This window comes from Dendrobates tinctorius, unplaced genomic scaffold (genome assembly GCF_039654945.1).
Source record: "Dendrobates tinctorius isolate UK_male_01 unplaced genomic scaffold, ASM3965494v1 ptg000245l, whole genome shotgun sequence".
Classification (NCBI taxonomy): domain Eukaryota; kingdom Metazoa; phylum Chordata; class Amphibia; order Anura; family Dendrobatidae; genus Dendrobates; species Dendrobates tinctorius.
Genome location: NW_027361912.1, coordinates 8,675,048 through 8,688,205, shown reverse-complemented (window position 1 = coordinate 8,688,205; position 13,158 = coordinate 8,675,048). Strand labels below are relative to the sequence as shown.

Below are 13,158 nucleotides of genomic sequence, written 5' to 3'. Positions count from 1 at the left end.
GGATTGATGTTTGTTTCTTGGAGCAGAAGGCGAGAGTGAGGCAATCTGCCTGTAATTGCCAAAAATTACATCTTTCCTGAGCCCTCAGAATGTGGAAGCCCAGGATGTCTGGAAGCAGCGTGGAGGGCTAGTGGTGATTTGGAACTCACCATGGCTTAAACAAGTTCTGCCTTGGAAGCGGGAAGCCCTTGGTCACTTCTGTTCCTTCATCTTTGCACTGTGGCAATATCGTAGCCCATGAGGTTTAACTGAGGCTTGATTATTGGTAATTGAAAACTTTTCCCTGTACCCTGCCATGATGACTTGAAATACAGTCAGCTTTGGCAATTTTTGTTGGTCTCTCAGGAGACTTAATCCATTGTATGCAAATGACTGTCTTAGCTCCTCCCAGTGTGGAAGAGAAGCCTTGCTTCCCAAAGCAATGGGTTGGTGTTTGTTGCCTGGAGCAGAAGAAGAGAGTGAGGCGATCTAACTGTAATTGCCCAAAATTACATCTTAACTGAGCCCTTAGAATGCCGAAGCCCAGGATGCCTGGAAGCAGTGTGGGAGGGCTAGTGAGGATTTGGAACTCACCATAGCTTAAACAAGCTCTGCTTTGGAAGCGGGAAGGCCTTGGTCACAACAGTTCTTTCAACTTTGCGCAGTGGCAATATCGTAGCTTATGAGGTTTAACCGAGTCGTGATTATTGCTAATTGAAAACTGTTCCAAATACCCCGCCATGATGACTTGAATTACAGTCAGCTTTGGCAGTTTTTGTTGGTCTCTCAGGAGACTTAATCTATGGTATGTAAATGACAGTCTTAGGTCCTCCCAGTGTGGAAGAAAATCCTTGCTTCTCACAGCAATGGATTGATGTTTGTTTCTTGGAGCAGAAGGCGAGAGTGAGGCAATCTGCCTGTAATTGCCAAAAATTACATCTTAACAGAACCCTTAGAATGTGTAAGCCAAGGATGCCTGGAAGCAGCGTGGAGGGCTAGTGGTGATTTGTAACTCACCATGGCTTAAAATGTTCTGCCCTGGAAGCGGGAAGCCCTTGGTCACTTCTGTTCTTTCATCTTTGCGCTGTGGCAATATTGTTGCCCATGAGGTTTATTCAAGGCGTGATTATTGCTAATTGAAAACTTTTCCCAATACCCTGCCATAATGACTTGGAATACAGTCAGCTTTGGCAATTTTTGTTGGTCTCTCAGGAGACTTAATTCATGGAATGCAAATGACAGTCTTAGCTTCTCCCAGTGTGGAAGAAAAGCCTTGCTTCTCACAGCAATGGATTGATGTTTGTTTCTTGGAGCAGAAGGCGAAAGTGAGGCAATCTGCCTGTAATTGCCAAAAATTACATCTTTCCTGAGCCCTCAGAATGTGGAAGCCCAGGATGCCTGGAAGCAGTGTGGGAGGGCTAGTGAGAATTTGTAACTCACCGTAGCTTAAACAAGCTCTGCTTTGGAAGCAGGAAGGCATTGGTCACAACATTTCTTTCAACTTTGCGCAGTGGCAATATCTTAGCCCATGAGGTTTAACCGAGGCGTGATTGTTGCTAATTGAAAACTTTTCCCAATACCCCGCCATGATGACTTGAAATACAGTCAGCTTTGGCAATTTTTGTTGGTCTCTCAGGAGACTTAATCTATGGTATGCAAATGACAGTCTTAGGTCCTCACAGTGTGGAAGAAAAGCCTTGCTTCTCACAGCAATGGATTGATGTTTGTTTCTTGGAGCAGAAGGAGAGAGTGAGGCAATCTGCCTGCAATTGCCAAAAATTTCATCTTAACTGAGCCCTTAGAATGTGGAAGCTCAGGATGCCTGGAAGCAGTGTGGAAGGGCTATTAAGAATTTGTAACTCACCGTAGCTTAAACAAGCTCTGATTTGGAAGCGGGAAGGCATTGGTCACAACAGTTCTTTCAACTTTGCGCAGTGGCAATATCTTAGCCCATGAGGTTTAACCGAGGCGTGATTATTGCTAATTGAAAACTTTTCCCAATACCCCGCCATGATGACTTGAAATACAGTCAGCTTTGGCAATTTTTGTTGGTCTCTCAGGAGACTTAATCTATGGTATGCAAATGACAGTCTTAGGTCCTCCCAGTGTGGAAGAAAAGCCTTGCTTCTCACAGCAATGGATTCATGTTTGTTTCTTGGAGCAGAAGGAGAGAGTGAGGCAATCTGCCTGTAATGGCCAAAAATTTCATCTTAACTGAGCCCTTAGAATGCGTAAGCCAAGGATGCCTGGAAGCAGCGTGGAGGGCTAGTGGTGATTTGTAACTCACCATGGCTTAAAATGTTCTGCCCTGGAAGCGGGAAGCCCTTGGTCACTTCTGTTCTTTCATCTTTCCGCTGTGGCAATATTGTTGCCCATGAGGTTTATCCAAGGCGTGATTATTGCTAATTGAAAACTTTTCCCAATACCCCGCCATAATGACTTGGAATACAGTCAGCTTTGGCAATTTTTGTTGGTCTCTCAGGAGACTTAATTCATGGAATGCAAATGACAGTCTTAGCTTCTCCCAGTGTGGAAGAAAAGCCTTGCTTCTCACAGCAATGGATTGATGTTTGTTTCTTGGAGCAGAAGGCGAGAGTGAGGCAATCTGCCTGTAATTGCCAAAAATTACATCTTTCCTGAGCCCTCAGAATGTGGAAGCCCAGGATGCCTGGAAGCAGTGTGGGAGGGCTAGTGAGAATTTGTAACTCACCATAGCTTAAACAAGCTCTGCTTTGGAAGCAGGAAGGCATTGGTCACAACAATTTTTTCAACTTTGCGCAGTGGCAATATCGTAGCCCATGAGGTTTAACCGAGGCGGGATTATTGCTAGTTGAAAACTTTTCCCAATACCCCGCCATGATGACTTGAAATACAGTCAGCTTTGGCAATTTTTGTTGGTCTCTCAGGAGACTTAATCCATTGTATGCAAATAACAGAGTCTTACCTCCTCCCAGCGTGGAAGAAAAGCCTTGCTTCTCACAGCAATGGATTGATGTTTGTTTCTTGGAGCAGAAGGAGAGAGTGAGGCAATCTGCCTGTAATGGCCAAAAATTTCATCTTAACTGAGCCCTTAGAATGTGGAAGCTCAGGATGCCTGGAAGCAGTGTGGAAGGGCTATTGAGAATTTGTAACTCACCGTAGCTTAAACAAGCTCTGATTTGGAAGCGGGAAGGCATTGGTCACAACAGTTCTTTCAACTTTGCGCAGTGACAATATCGTAGCCCATGAGGTTTAACCAAGGCGTGATTATTGCTAATTGAAAACTTTTCCCAATACCCCGCCATGATGACTTGAAATACAGTCAGCTTTGGCAATTTTTGTTGGTCTCTCAGGAGACTTAATCTATGGTATGTAAATGACAGTCTTAGGTTCTCCCAGTGTGGAAGAAAAGCCTTGCTTCTCACAGCAATGGATTGATGTTTGTTTCTTGGAGCAGAAGGCGAGAGTGAGGCAATCTGCCTGTAATTGCCAAAAATTACATCTTAACTGAACCCTTAGAATGTGTAAGCCAAGGATGTCTGGAAGCAGCGTGGAGGGCTAGTGGTGATTTGTAACTCACCATGGCTTAAAATGTTCTGCCCTGGAAGCGGGAAGCCCTTGGTCACTTCTGTTCTTTCATCTTTGCGCTGTGGCAATATTGTTGCCCATGAGGTTTATCCAAGGCGTGATTATTGCTAATTGAAAACTTTTCCCAATACCCCGCCATAATGACTTGGAATACAGTCAGCTTTGGCAATTTTTGTTGGTCTCTCAGGAGACTTAATTCATGGAATGCAAATGACAGTCTTAGCTTCTCCCAGTGTGGAAGAAAAGCCTTGCTTCTCACAGCAATGGATTGATGTTTGTTTCTTGGAGCAGAAGGCGAGAGTGAGGCAATCTGCCTGTAATTGCCAAAAATTACATCTTTCCTGAGCCCTCAGAATGTGGAAGCCCAGGATGCCTGGAAGCAGTGTGGGAGGGCTAGTGAGAATTTGTAACTCACCGTAGCTTAAACAAGCTCTGCTTTGAAAGCAGGAAGGCATTGGTCACAACAGTTCTTTCAACTTTGCGCAGTGGCAATATCGTAGCCCATGAGGTTTAACCGAGGCGTGATTATTGCTAATTGAAAACTTTTCCCAATTCCCCGCCATGATGACTTGAAATACAGTCAGCTTTGGCAATTTTTGTTGGTCTCTCAGGAGACTTAATCTATGGTATGCAAATAACAGAGTCTTAGCTCCTCCCAGCGTGGAAGTATAGCCTTGCTTCTCACAGCAATGGATTGATGTTTGTTGCCTGGAGCAGAAGGAGAGAGTGAGGCAATCTGCCTGTAATTGCCAAAAATTTCATCTTAACTGATCCCTTAGAATGTGGAAGCTCAGAATGCCTGGAAGCAGTGTGGGAGGGCTAGTGAGAATTTGTAACTCACCATAGCTTAAACAAGCTCTGCTTTGGACGCAGGAAGGCATTGGTCACAACAGTTCTTTCAACTTTGCGCAGTGGCAATATCGTAGCCTATGAGGTTTAACCGAGGCGTGATTATTGCTAATTGAAAACTTTTCCCAATACCCCGCCATGATGACTTGAAATACAGTCAGCTTTGGCAATTTTTGTTGGTCTCTCAGGAGACTTAATCTATGGTATGTAAATGACAGTCTTAGGTTCTCCCAGTGTGGAAGAAAAGCCTTGCTTCTCACAGCAATGGATTGATGTTTGTTTCTTGGAGCAGAAGGCGACAGTGAGGCAATCTGCCTGTAATTGCCAAAAATTACATCTTAACTGAACCCTTAGAATGTGTAAGCCAAGGATGTCTGGAAGCAGCGTGGAGGGCTAGTGGTGATTTGTAACTCACCATGGCTTAAAATGTTCTGCCCTGGAAGCGGGAAGCCCTTGGTCACTTCTGTTCTTTCATCTTTGCGCTGTGGCAATATTGTTGCCCATGAGGTTTATCCAAGGCGTGATTATTGCTAATTGAAAACTTTTCCCAATACCCCGCCATAATGACTTGGAATACAGTCAGCTTTGGCAATTTTTGTTGGTCTCTCAGGAGACTTAATTCATGGAATGCAAATGACAGTCTTAGCTTCTCCCAGTGTGGAAGAAAAGCCTTGCTTCTCACAGCAATGGATTGATGTTTGTTTCTTGGAGCAGAAGGCGAGAGTGAGGCAATCTGCCTGTAATTGCCAAAAATTACATCTTTCCTGAGCCCTCAGAATGTGGAAGCCCAGGATGCCTGGAAGCAGTGTGGGAGGGCTAGTGAGAATTTGTAACTCACCGTAGCTTAAACAAGCTCTGCTTTGAAAGCAGGAAGGCATTGGTCACAACAGTTCTTTCAACTTTGCGCAGTGGCAATATCGTAGCCCATGAGGTTTAACCGAGGCGTGATTATTGCTAATTGAAAACTTTTCCCAATTCCCCGCCATGATGACTTGAAATACAGTCAGCTTTGGCAATTTTTGTTGGTCTCTCAGGAGACTTAATCTATGGTATGCAAATAACAGAGTCTTAGCTCCTCCCAGCGTGGAAGTATAGCCTTGCTTCTCACAGCAATGGATTGATGTTTGTTGCCTGGAGCAGAAGGAGAGAGTGAGGCAATCTGCCTGTAATTGCCAAAAATTTCATCTTAACTGATCCCTTAGAATGTGGAAGCTCAGAATGCCTGGAAGCAGTGTGGGAGGGCTAGTGAGAATTTGTAACTCACCATAGCTTAAACAAGCTCTGCTTTGGACGCAGGAAGGCATTGGTCACAACAGTTCTTTCAACTTTGCGCAGTGGCAATATCGTAGCCTATGAGGTTTAACCGAGGCGTGATTATTGCTAATTGAAAACTTTTCCCAATACCCCGCCATGATGACTTGAAATACAGTCAGCTTTGGCAATTTTTGTTGGTCTCTCAGGAGACTTAATCCATTGTATGCAAATAACAGAGTCTTAGCTCCTCCCAGCGTGGAAGAAAAGCCTTGCTTTTCACAGCAATGGATTGATGTTTGTTTCTTGGAGCAGAAGGAAAGAGTGAGGCAATCTGCCTGTAATTGCCAAAAATTTCATCTTAACTGAGCCCTTAGAATGTGGAAGCTCAGAATGCCTGGAAGCAGTGTGGGAGGGCTAGTGAGAATTTGTAACTCACCATAGCTTAAACAAGCTCTGCTTTGGAAGCAGGAAGGCATTGGTCACAACAGTTCTTTAAACTTTGCGCAGTGGCAATATCGTAGCCTATGAGGTTTAACTGAGGCGTGATTATTGCTAATTGAAAACTTTTCCCAATACCCCGCCATGATGACTTGAAATACAGTCAGCTTTGGCAATTTTTGTTGGTCTCTCAGGAGACTTAATCTATGGTATGTAAATGACAGTCTTAGGTCCTCCCTGTGTGGAAGAAAAGCCTTGCTTTTCACAGCCATGGATTGATGTTTGTTTCTTGGAGCAGAAGGCGAGAGTGAGGCAATCTGCCTGTAATTGCCAAAAATTACATCTTTCCTGAGCCCTCAGAATGTGGAAGCCCAGGATGCCTGGAAGCAGTGTGGGAGGGCTAGTGAGAATTTGTAACTCACCGTAGCTTAAACAAGCTCTGCTTTGGAAGCAGGAAGGCATTGGTCACAACATTTCTTTCAACTTTGCGCAGTGGCAATATCTTAGCCCATGACTTTTAACCGAGGCGTGATTATTGCTAATTGAAAACTTTTCCCAATACCCCGCCATGATGACTTGAAATACAGTCAGCTTTGGCAATTTTTGTTGGTCTCTCAGGAGACTTAATCTATGGTATGCAAATGACAGTCTTAGGTCCTCCCAGTGTGGAAGAAAAGCCTTGCTTCTCACAGCAATGGATTCATGTTTGTTTCCTGGAGCAGAAGGAGAGAGTGAGGCAATCTGCCTGTAATGGCCAAAAATTTCATCTTAACTGAGCCCTTAGAATGTGTAAGCCAAGGATGCCTGGAAGCAGCGTGGAGGGCTAGTGGTGATTTGTAACTCACCATGGCTTAAAATGTTCTGCCCTGGAAGCGGGAAGCCCTTGGTCACTTCTGTTCTTTCATCTTTGCGCTGTGGCAATATTGTTGCCCATGAGGTTTATCCAAGGCGTGATTATTGCTAATTGAAAACTTTTCCCAATACCCCGCCATAATGACTTGGAATACAGTCAGCTTTGGCAATTTTTGTTGGTCTCTCAGGAGACTTAATTCATGGAATGCAAATGACAGTCTTAGCTTCTCCCAGTGTGGAAGAAAAGCCTTGCTTCTCACAGCAATGGATTGATGTTTGTTTCTTGGAGCAGAAGGCGAGAGTGAGGCAATCTGCCTGTAATTGCCAAAAATTACATCTTTCCTGAGCCCTCAGAATGTGGAAGCCCAGGATGCCTGGAAGCAGTGTGGGAGGGCTAGTGAGAATTTGTAACTCACCGTAGCTTAAACAAGCTCTGCTTTGGAAGCAGGAAGGCATTGGTCACAACATTTCTTTCAACTTTGCGCAGTGGCAATATCTTAGCCCATGAGGTTTAACCGAGGCGTGATTATTGCTAATTGAAAACTTTTCCCAATACCCCGCCATGATGACTTGAATTACAGTCAGCTTTGGCAATTTTTGTTGGTCTCTCAGGAGACTTAATCTATGGTATGCAAATGACAGTCTTAGGTCCTCCCAGTGTGGAAGAAAAGCCTTGCTTCTCACAGCAATGGATTGATGTTTGTTTCTTGGAGCAGAAGGCGAGAGTGAGGCAATCTGCCTGTAATTGCCAAAAATTACATCTTTCCTGAGCCCTCAGAATGTGGAAGCCCAGGATGCCTGGAAGCAGTGTGGGAGGGCTAGTGAGAATTTGTAACTCACCGTAGCTTAAACAAGCTCTGCTTTGAAAGCAGGAAGGCATTGGTCACAACAGTTCTTTCAACTTTGCGCAGTGGCAATATCGTAGCCCATGAGGTTTAACCGAGGCGTGATTATTGCTAATTGAAAACTTTTCCCAATACCCCGCCATGATGACTTGAAATACAGTCAGCTTTGGCAATTTTTGTTGGTCTCTCAGGAGACTTAATCTATGGTATGCAAATAACAGAGTCTTAGCTCCTCCCAGCGTGGAAGAATATCCTTGCTTCTCACAGCAATGGATTGATGTTTGTTGCCTGGAGCAGAAGGAGAGAGTGAGGCAATCTGCCTGTAATTGCCAAAAATTTCATCTTAACTGAGCCCTTAGAATGTGGAAGCTCAGAATGCCTGGAAGCAGTGTGGGAGGGCTAGTGAGAATTTGTAACTCACCATAGCTTAAACAAGCTCTGCTTTGGAAGCAGGAAGGCATTGGTCACAACAGTTCTTTCAACTTTGCGCAGTGGCAATATCGTAGCCTATGAGGTTTAACCGAGGCGTGATTATTGCTAATTGAAAACTTTTCCCAATACCCCGCCATGATGACTTGAAATAGTCAGCTTTGGCAATTTTTGTTGGTCTCTCAGGAGACTTAATCTATGATATGTAAATTACAGTCTTAGGTCCTCCCAGTGTGGAAGAAAAGCCTTGCTTCTCACAGCAATGGTTTGATGTTTGTTTCTTGGAGCAGAAGGCGAGAGTGAGGCAATCTGCCTGTAATTGCCAAAAATTACATCTTTCCTGAGCCCTCAGAATGTGGAAGCCCTGGATGCCTGGAAGCAGTGTGGGAGGGCTAGTGAGAATTTGTAACTCACCGTAGATTAAACAAGCTCTGCTTTGGAAGCAGGAAGGCATTGGTCACAACAGTTTTTTCAACTTTGCGCAGTGGCAATATCGTAGCCCATGAGGTTTAACCGAGGCGGGATTATTGCTAGTTGAAAACTTTTCCCAATACCCCGCCATGATGACTTGAAATACAGTCAGCTTTGGCAATTTTTGTTGGTCTCTCAGGAGACTTAATCCATTGTATGCAAATAACAGAGTCTTACCTCCTCCCAGCGTGGAAGAAAAGCCTAGATTCTCACAGCAATGGATTGATGTTTGTTGCCTGAAGCAGAAGGAAAGAGTGAGGCAATCTGCCTGTAATGGCCAAAAATTTCATCTTAACTGAGCTCTTAGAATGTGGAAGCTCAGGATGCCTGGAAGCAGTGTGGAAGGTCTATTGAGAATTTGTAACTCACCGTAGCTTAAACAACCTCTGATTTGGAAGCGGGAAGGCATTGGTCACAACAGTTCTTTCAACTTTGCGCAGTGACAATATCGTAGCCCATGAGGTTTAACCGAGGTGTGATTATTGCTAATTGAAAACTTTTCCCAATACCCCGCCATGATGACTTGAAATACAGTCAGCTTTGGCAATCTTTGTTGGTCTCTCAGGAGACTTAATCTATGGTATGCAAATGACAGTCTTAGGTCCTCCCAGTGTGGAAGAAAAGCCTTGCTTCTCACAGCAATGGATTGATGTTTGTTTCTTGGAGCAGAAGGCGAGAGTGAGGCAATCTGCCTGTAATTGCCAAAAATTACATCTTAACTGAACCCTTCGAATGTGTAAGCCAAGGATGCCTGGAAGCAGCGTGGAGGGCTAGTGGTGATTTGTAACTCACCATGGCTTAAAATGTTCTGCCCTGGAAGCGGGAAGCCCTTGGTCACTTCTGTTCTTTCATCTTTGCGCTGTGGCAATATTGTTGCCCATGAGGTTTATCCAAGGCGTGATTATTGCTAATTGAAAACTTTTCCCAATACCCCGCCATAATGACTTGGATTACAGTCAGCTTTGGCAATTTTTGTTGGTCTCTCAGGAGACTTAATTCATGTTATGCAAATGACAGTCTTAGCTTCTCCCAGTGTGGAAGAAAAGCCTTGCTTCTCACAGCAATGGATTGATGTTTGTTTCTTGGAGCAGAAGGCGAGAGTGAGGCAATCTGCCTGTAATTGCCAAAAATTACATCTTTCCTGAGCCCTCAGAATGTGGAAGCCCAGGATGCCTGGAAGCAGTGTGGGAGGGCTAGTGAGAATTTGTAACTCACCGTAGCTTAAACAAGCTCTGCTTTGAAAGCAGGAAGGCATTGGTCACAACAGTTCTTTCAACTTTGCGCAGTGGCAATATCGTAGCCCATGAGGTTTAACCGAGGCGTGATTATTGCTAATTGAAAACTTTTCCCAATACCCCGCCGTGATGACTTGAAATACAGTCAGCTTTGGCAATTTTTGTTGGTCTCTCAGGAGACTTAATCTATGGTATGCAAATAACAGAGTCTTAGCTCCTCCCAGCGTGGAAGAATAGCATTGCTTCTCACAGCAATGGATTGATGTTTGTTGCCTGGAGCAGAAGGAGAGAGTGAGGCAATCTGCCTGTAATTGCCAAAAATTTCATCTTAACTGAGCCCTTAGAATGTGGAAGCTCAGAATGCCTGGAAGCAGTGTGGGAGGGCTAGTGAGAATTTGTAACTCACCATAGCTTAAACAAGCTCTGCTTTGGACGCAGGAAGGCATTGGTCACAACAGTTCTTTCAACTTTGCGCAGTGGCAATATCGTAGCCTATGAGTTTTAACCGAGGCGTGATTATTGCTAATTGAAAACTTTTCCCAATACCCCGCCATGATGACTTGAAATACAGTCAGCTTTGGCAATTTTTGTTGGTCTCTCAGGAGACTTAATCCATTGTATGCAAATAACAGTCTTAGGTTCTCCCAGTGTGGAAGAAAAGCCTTGCTTCTCACAGCGATGGATTGATGTTTGTTTCTTGGAGCAGAAGGCGAGAGTGAGGCAATCTGCCTGTAATTGCCAAAAATTACATCTTAACTGAACCCTTAGAATGTGTAAGCCAAGGATGCCTGGAAGCAGCGTGGAGGGCTAGTGGTGATTTGTAACTCACCATGGCTTAAAATGTTCTGCCCTGGAAGCGGGAAGCCCTTGGTCACTTCTGTTCTTTCATCTTTGCGCTGTGGCAATATTGTTGCCCATGAGGTTTATCCAAGGCGTGATTATTGCTAATTGAAAACTTTTCCCAATACCCCGCCATAATGACTTGGAATACAGTCAGCTTTGGCAATTTTTGTTGGTCTCTCAGGAGACTTAATTCATGGAATGCAAATGACAGTCTCAGCTTCTCCCAGTGTGGAAGAAAAGCCTTGCTTCTCACAGCAATGGATTGATGTTTGTTTCTTGGAGCAGAAGGCGAGAGTGAGGCAATCTGCCTGTAATTGCCAAAAATTACATCTTTCCTGAGCCCTCAGAATGTGGAAGCCCAGGATGCCTGGAAGCAGTGTGGGAGGGCTAGTGAGAATTTGTAACTCACCGTAGCTTAAACAAGCTCTGCTTTGGAAGCAGGAAGGCATTGGTCACAACAGTTCTTTCAACTTTGCGCAGTGGCAAGATCATAGTCCATGAGGTTTAACCGAGGCGTGATTATTGCTAATTGAAAACTTTTCCCAATACCCCGCCATGATGACTTGAAATACAGTCAGCTTTGGCAATTTTTGTTGGTCTCTCAGGAGACTTAATCCATTGTATGCAAATAACAGAGTCTTAGCTCCTCCCAGCGTGTAAGAAAAGCCTTGCTTCTCACAGCAATGGATTGATGTTTGCTGCCTGGAGCAGAAGGAGATAGTGAGGCAATCTGCCTGTAATTGCCAAAAATTTCATCTTAACTGAGCCCTTAGAATGTGGAAGCTCAGAATGCCTGGAAGCAGTGTGGGAGGGCTAGTGAGAATTTGTAACTCACCATAGCTTAAACAAGCTCTGCTTTGGAAGCAGGAAGGCATTGGTCACAACAGTTCTTTCAACTTTGCGCAGTGGCAATATCGTAGCCTATGAGGTTTAACCGAGGCGTGATTATTGCTAATTGAAAACTTTTCCCAATACCCCGCCATGATGACTTGAAATACAGTCAGCTTTGGCAATTTTTGTTGGTCTCTCAGGAGACTTAATCCATTGTATGCAAATAACAGTCTTAGGTTCTCCCAGTGTGGAAGAAAAGCCTTGCTTCTCACAGCGATGGATTGATGTTTGTTTCTTGGAGCAGAAGGCGAGAGTGAGGCAATCTGCCTGTAATTGCCAAAAATTACATCTTAACTGAACCCTTAGAATGTGTAAGCCAAGGATGCCTGGAAGCAGCGTGGAGGGCTAGTGGTGATTTGTAACTCACCATGGCTTAAAATGTTCTGCCCTGGAAGCGGGAAGCCCTTGGTCACTTCTGTTCTTTCATCTTTGCGCTGTGGCAATATTGTTGCCCATGAGGTTTATCCAAGGCGTGATTATTGCTAATTGAAAACTTTTCCCAATACCCCGCCATAATGACTTGGAATACAGTCAGCTTTGGCAATTTTTGTTGGTCTCTCAGGAGACTTAATTCATGGAATGCAAATGACAGTCTTAGCTTCTCCCAGTGTGGAAGAAAAGCCTTGCTTCTCACAGCAATGGATTGATGTTTGTTTCTTGGAGCAGAAGGCGAGAGTGAGGCAATCTGCCTGTAATTGCCAAAAATTACATCTTTCCTGAGCCCTCAGAATGTGGAAGCCCAGGATGCCTGGAAGCAGTGTGGGAGGGCTAGTGAGAATTTGTAACTCACCGTAGCTTAAACAAGCTCTGCTTTGGAAGCAGGAAGGCATTGGTCACAACAGTTCTTTCAACTTTGCGCAGTGGCAAGATCATAGTCCATGAGGTTTAACCGAGGCGTGATTATTGCTAATTGAAAACTTTTCCCAATACCCCGCCATGATGACTTGAAATACAGTCAGCTTTGGCAATTTTTGTTGGTCTCTCAGGAGACTTAATCCATTGTATGCAAATAACAGAGTCTTAGCTCCTCCCAGCGTGGAAGAAAAGCCTTGCTTCTCACAGCAATGGATTGATGTTTGTTGCCTGGAGCAGAAGGAGATAGTGAGGCAATCTGCCTGTAATTGCCAAAAATTTCATCTTAACTGAGCCCTTAGAATGTGGAAGCTCAGAATGCCTGGAAGCAGTGTGGGAGGGCTAGTGAGAATTTGTAACTCACCATAGCTTAAACAAGCTCTGCTTTGGAAGCAGGAAGGCATTGGTCACAACAGTTCTTTCAACTTTGCGCAGTGGCAATATCGTAGCCTATGAGGTTTAACCGAGGCGTGATTATTGCTAATTGAAAACTTTTCCCAATACCCCACCATGATGACTTGAAATACAGTCAGCTTTGGCAATTTTTGTTGGTCTCTCAGGAGACTTAATCTATGGTATGTAAATGACAGTCTTAGGTTCTCCCAGTGTGGAAGAAAAGCCTTGCTTCTCACAGCAATGGATTGATGTTTGTT

The 13,158-nt window shown here is 44.3% G+C and overlaps 31 non-coding genes across 31 annotated transcripts; all 31 read left to right on the top strand.

Moving 5' to 3' along the window:
• Window positions 1-208: 208 nt before the first annotated feature.
• Window positions 209-349, top strand: LOC141062538 (U4 spliceosomal RNA). The gene has a single exon (XR_012224296.1). It is a non-coding gene; the product is annotated as a U4 spliceosomal RNA (small nuclear RNA).
• A 283-nt stretch (window positions 350-632) lies between these two features.
• LOC141062181 (U4 spliceosomal RNA) lies at window positions 633-773 on the top strand. Its single transcript, XR_012223973.1, has one exon. It is a non-coding gene; the product is annotated as a U4 spliceosomal RNA (small nuclear RNA).
• A 281-nt stretch (window positions 774-1,054) lies between these two features.
• On the top strand, window positions 1,055-1,195 carry LOC141062438 (U4 spliceosomal RNA). The gene has a single exon (XR_012224206.1). It is a non-coding gene; the product is annotated as a U4 spliceosomal RNA (small nuclear RNA).
• A 283-nt stretch (window positions 1,196-1,478) lies between these two features.
• On the top strand, window positions 1,479-1,619 carry LOC141061011 (U4 spliceosomal RNA). Its single transcript, XR_012222913.1, has one exon. It is a non-coding gene; the product is annotated as a U4 spliceosomal RNA (small nuclear RNA).
• Window positions 1,620-1,902: 283 nt separating this feature from the next.
• LOC141062861 (U4 spliceosomal RNA) lies at window positions 1,903-2,043 on the top strand. Its single transcript, XR_012224566.1, has one exon. It is a non-coding gene; the product is annotated as a U4 spliceosomal RNA (small nuclear RNA).
• Window positions 2,044-2,324: 281 nt separating this feature from the next.
• Window positions 2,325-2,465, top strand: LOC141062233 (U4 spliceosomal RNA). The gene has a single exon (XR_012224020.1). It is a non-coding gene; the product is annotated as a U4 spliceosomal RNA (small nuclear RNA).
• Window positions 2,466-2,748: 283 nt separating this feature from the next.
• On the top strand, window positions 2,749-2,889 carry LOC141062942 (U4 spliceosomal RNA). The gene has a single exon (XR_012224640.1). It is a non-coding gene; the product is annotated as a U4 spliceosomal RNA (small nuclear RNA).
• Window positions 2,890-3,174: 285 nt separating this feature from the next.
• LOC141061419 (U4 spliceosomal RNA) lies at window positions 3,175-3,315 on the top strand. The gene has a single exon (XR_012223282.1). It is a non-coding gene; the product is annotated as a U4 spliceosomal RNA (small nuclear RNA).
• Window positions 3,316-3,596: 281 nt separating this feature from the next.
• LOC141061862 (U4 spliceosomal RNA) lies at window positions 3,597-3,737 on the top strand. Its single transcript, XR_012223684.1, has one exon. It is a non-coding gene; the product is annotated as a U4 spliceosomal RNA (small nuclear RNA).
• A 283-nt stretch (window positions 3,738-4,020) lies between these two features.
• Window positions 4,021-4,161, top strand: LOC141062508 (U4 spliceosomal RNA). The gene has a single exon (XR_012224268.1). It is a non-coding gene; the product is annotated as a U4 spliceosomal RNA (small nuclear RNA).
• A 285-nt stretch (window positions 4,162-4,446) lies between these two features.
• On the top strand, window positions 4,447-4,587 carry LOC141060974 (U4 spliceosomal RNA). Its single transcript, XR_012222879.1, has one exon. It is a non-coding gene; the product is annotated as a U4 spliceosomal RNA (small nuclear RNA).
• Window positions 4,588-4,868: 281 nt separating this feature from the next.
• Window positions 4,869-5,009, top strand: LOC141061861 (U4 spliceosomal RNA). Its single transcript, XR_012223683.1, has one exon. It is a non-coding gene; the product is annotated as a U4 spliceosomal RNA (small nuclear RNA).
• A 283-nt stretch (window positions 5,010-5,292) lies between these two features.
• LOC141062496 (U4 spliceosomal RNA) lies at window positions 5,293-5,433 on the top strand. Its single transcript, XR_012224257.1, has one exon. It is a non-coding gene; the product is annotated as a U4 spliceosomal RNA (small nuclear RNA).
• A 285-nt stretch (window positions 5,434-5,718) lies between these two features.
• Window positions 5,719-5,859, top strand: LOC141060962 (U4 spliceosomal RNA). Its single transcript, XR_012222868.1, has one exon. It is a non-coding gene; the product is annotated as a U4 spliceosomal RNA (small nuclear RNA).
• A 285-nt stretch (window positions 5,860-6,144) lies between these two features.
• On the top strand, window positions 6,145-6,285 carry LOC141062933 (U4 spliceosomal RNA). The gene has a single exon (XR_012224632.1). It is a non-coding gene; the product is annotated as a U4 spliceosomal RNA (small nuclear RNA).
• Window positions 6,286-6,568: 283 nt separating this feature from the next.
• LOC141062247 (U4 spliceosomal RNA) lies at window positions 6,569-6,709 on the top strand. Its single transcript, XR_012224033.1, has one exon. It is a non-coding gene; the product is annotated as a U4 spliceosomal RNA (small nuclear RNA).
• Window positions 6,710-6,990: 281 nt separating this feature from the next.
• LOC141061860 (U4 spliceosomal RNA) lies at window positions 6,991-7,131 on the top strand. The gene has a single exon (XR_012223682.1). It is a non-coding gene; the product is annotated as a U4 spliceosomal RNA (small nuclear RNA).
• Window positions 7,132-7,414: 283 nt separating this feature from the next.
• LOC141062914 (U4 spliceosomal RNA) lies at window positions 7,415-7,555 on the top strand. Its single transcript, XR_012224615.1, has one exon. It is a non-coding gene; the product is annotated as a U4 spliceosomal RNA (small nuclear RNA).
• A 283-nt stretch (window positions 7,556-7,838) lies between these two features.
• LOC141061868 (U4 spliceosomal RNA) lies at window positions 7,839-7,979 on the top strand. The gene has a single exon (XR_012223689.1). It is a non-coding gene; the product is annotated as a U4 spliceosomal RNA (small nuclear RNA).
• A 285-nt stretch (window positions 7,980-8,264) lies between these two features.
• LOC141060857 (U4 spliceosomal RNA) lies at window positions 8,265-8,403 on the top strand. The gene has a single exon (XR_012222773.1). It is a non-coding gene; the product is annotated as a U4 spliceosomal RNA (small nuclear RNA).
• A 283-nt stretch (window positions 8,404-8,686) lies between these two features.
• On the top strand, window positions 8,687-8,827 carry LOC141062941 (U4 spliceosomal RNA). The gene has a single exon (XR_012224639.1). It is a non-coding gene; the product is annotated as a U4 spliceosomal RNA (small nuclear RNA).
• Window positions 8,828-9,112: 285 nt separating this feature from the next.
• LOC141061628 (U4 spliceosomal RNA) lies at window positions 9,113-9,253 on the top strand. Its single transcript, XR_012223471.1, has one exon. It is a non-coding gene; the product is annotated as a U4 spliceosomal RNA (small nuclear RNA).
• Window positions 9,254-9,534: 281 nt separating this feature from the next.
• LOC141061940 (U4 spliceosomal RNA) lies at window positions 9,535-9,675 on the top strand. The gene has a single exon (XR_012223754.1). It is a non-coding gene; the product is annotated as a U4 spliceosomal RNA (small nuclear RNA).
• Window positions 9,676-9,958: 283 nt separating this feature from the next.
• LOC141062812 (U4 spliceosomal RNA) lies at window positions 9,959-10,099 on the top strand. The gene has a single exon (XR_012224523.1). It is a non-coding gene; the product is annotated as a U4 spliceosomal RNA (small nuclear RNA).
• Window positions 10,100-10,384: 285 nt separating this feature from the next.
• LOC141061377 (U4 spliceosomal RNA) lies at window positions 10,385-10,525 on the top strand. The gene has a single exon (XR_012223244.1). It is a non-coding gene; the product is annotated as a U4 spliceosomal RNA (small nuclear RNA).
• A 281-nt stretch (window positions 10,526-10,806) lies between these two features.
• On the top strand, window positions 10,807-10,947 carry LOC141061859 (U4 spliceosomal RNA). Its single transcript, XR_012223681.1, has one exon. It is a non-coding gene; the product is annotated as a U4 spliceosomal RNA (small nuclear RNA).
• Window positions 10,948-11,230: 283 nt separating this feature from the next.
• Window positions 11,231-11,371, top strand: LOC141061099 (U4 spliceosomal RNA). Its single transcript, XR_012222993.1, has one exon. It is a non-coding gene; the product is annotated as a U4 spliceosomal RNA (small nuclear RNA).
• A 285-nt stretch (window positions 11,372-11,656) lies between these two features.
• On the top strand, window positions 11,657-11,797 carry LOC141060950 (U4 spliceosomal RNA). Its single transcript, XR_012222857.1, has one exon. It is a non-coding gene; the product is annotated as a U4 spliceosomal RNA (small nuclear RNA).
• A 281-nt stretch (window positions 11,798-12,078) lies between these two features.
• Window positions 12,079-12,219, top strand: LOC141061858 (U4 spliceosomal RNA). Its single transcript, XR_012223680.1, has one exon. It is a non-coding gene; the product is annotated as a U4 spliceosomal RNA (small nuclear RNA).
• Window positions 12,220-12,502: 283 nt separating this feature from the next.
• LOC141061098 (U4 spliceosomal RNA) lies at window positions 12,503-12,643 on the top strand. Its single transcript, XR_012222992.1, has one exon. It is a non-coding gene; the product is annotated as a U4 spliceosomal RNA (small nuclear RNA).
• Window positions 12,644-12,928: 285 nt separating this feature from the next.
• Window positions 12,929-13,069, top strand: LOC141060890 (U4 spliceosomal RNA). Its single transcript, XR_012222803.1, has one exon. It is a non-coding gene; the product is annotated as a U4 spliceosomal RNA (small nuclear RNA).
• Window positions 13,070-13,158: the final 89 nt, after the last annotated feature.